The sequence below is a fragment of the Henckelia pumila genome, unplaced genomic scaffold (assembly GCF_033568475.1).
Source record: "Henckelia pumila isolate YLH828 unplaced genomic scaffold, ASM3356847v2 CTG_270:::fragment_1, whole genome shotgun sequence".
Classification (NCBI taxonomy): domain Eukaryota; kingdom Viridiplantae; phylum Streptophyta; class Magnoliopsida; order Lamiales; family Gesneriaceae; genus Henckelia; species Henckelia pumila.
Genome location: NW_027331788.1, coordinates 944,846 through 946,921, shown reverse-complemented (window position 1 = coordinate 946,921; position 2,076 = coordinate 944,846). Strand labels below are relative to the sequence as shown.

The 2,076-nt window shown below is 37.8% G+C and overlaps 1 non-coding gene across 1 annotated transcript; it reads left to right on the top strand.

The window, feature by feature from the left end:
- Positions 1-404: 404 nt before the first annotated feature.
- LOC140870875 (small nucleolar RNA R71) lies at positions 405-511 on the top strand. The gene has a single exon (XR_012147557.1). It is a non-coding gene; the product is annotated as a small nucleolar RNA R71 (small nucleolar RNA).
- Positions 512-2,076: the final 1,565 nt, after the last annotated feature.

Sequence of the window (2,076 nt, the reverse complement as noted above, 5' to 3'; positions counted from 1 at the left end):
CATACTTCTGCTAAGGTGGCCCTGGAAATCCTCCTGCTGCATTGACTTGTTCCGCAGATCCCTCTTGAAGAGTGGGACACATGTCAGTTGCATGTCCCACTTGAGTGCAAATTCCACATATCTTTGCAATCTGTCCATTCCCTACAGCCATATGACGCACAAGATACATCAGTTCGCTCAGTTGTTGTTCAAGGGAAGAAATGTTTACCTCATTACTCTTTCTTGGCGCATGATCACTTCTGTTGGTGCCAAATTGCTGAGAATTGACAGCCATACTCTCGATTAGATTCCTTGCTTGTACTGGAGTTTTATCGACGAAAACTCCACCACTGGCCGAATCCACCATGCTCCTGTCATGAGACAACAACCCATCATAGCAGTATTGAATTAATAAATGTTCACTTATCTGGTGCTGCGGGCAGCTGGCGCATAGTTTCTTGAAACGCTCCCAATACTCATGCAGTGACTCTCCCATCTGCTGCTTGATGCCATAAATTTCCTTTCTGATGTTTGCCGCTCTTGAAGCTGGAAAATATTTCTCTAAGAAAATTCTCTTCAGTGTCGTCCAAGTGGTGATGGATCCAGAAGGTAGGTAGTATAGCCAATCCTTTGCAGTGCTCTTCAAAGAGAAAGGAAAGGCTCTGAGTTGGATCTGCTCCTCTGTCACTCCATGTGGTTTCATGCTGGTGCATACGACATGGAATTCCATCAAGTGCTTGTGCGGATCTTCACCTGTAAGACCATGAAAAGCAGGCAATAGATGTATCAGTCCAGATTTTAATTCAAAATTAGCATTATTTTCTAGAGTAGGAAAAGTAATGCATAAAGGCTGCTGAGTGAGATCAGTAGTGCCAAGTTGTCGAAGACTCAGATTTACATTAGCAGCCATCTCTTCTTCTTCTGGAAAATCAGCTCGAGCAGCGGCTTCTTGTTGTTGCTTACAGAGTTCTCTCCTTCGCCTGTGCAAAGTTCTTTCAATCTCCGTGTCGTAGGGGAATTCTTCTTCAGAAGATTCTCCTGTAAGCATTAACAAACCCGAAAAGCACTGGGAAAGAATATAAAATAAAAAATAAAAACAAGAACACAAATAAACTAAACGCCTTCCCCGGCAACGACGCCAAAATTTGGTAGCACTTAATCGTGTCACGCCCAAATTACCCAACTCAATCAGATAATCACTAAAAATGTAGTAGTGTGAGTAGGGATGGTTCCCACGAGAAAAGGTAAATTTAATGCGTTCTAAATAAATAAAAAGGTGTTTTGAAGTTGAGATTAACTACTAAAAATTTCAAACTAATTTATAATAAAATTCTATAACTATCAAGCAAGATTGAAAATTAAACTGAAGCAATCAATAAGAGACGAGACTTGGTATCAGTTGACTACACCCTTGATATTCATTCATTCAATCATCGATTCCCTAAGAATATCAAAACCACTTTTTATTTATTTAGAATGCATTAAATTTACCTTTCCTCGTGGGAATGATCCCTACTCACACTACTACATTTTTAGTGATTATCTGATTGAGTTGGGTAATTTGGGCGTGACACGATTAAGCGCTATCAAAATTTCTTTTTATTTATTTAGAACGCATTAAATTTACCTTTCCTCGTGGGAACGATCTCTACTCACACTACTACATTTTTAGTGATTATCTGATTGAGTTGGGTAATTTGGGCGTGACACGATTAAGCACTACCAAAATTTTGTTAGCGCTTAATCGTGTCACGCCCAAATTACCCAACTCAATCAGATAATCACTAAAAATGTAGTAGTGTGAGTATGGATCGTTCCCACGCGAAAAGGTAAATTTAATGCGTTCTAAATAAATAAAAAAGAGTTTTGAAGTTGAGATTAACTACTAAAAATTTCAAACTAATTTACAATAAAATTCTATAACTATCAAGCAAGATTGAAAATTAAACTTAAGACATCAATAAGAGACGAGACTTGGTATCAGTTGACTAAACTCTTGATATTCATTCATCTAATCATCGATTCCCTAAAAATAATTAATCCTATTAAATATTCGCCATTGAAAATCAAATTTCTGTTTTACCTTAATTTTAGCTA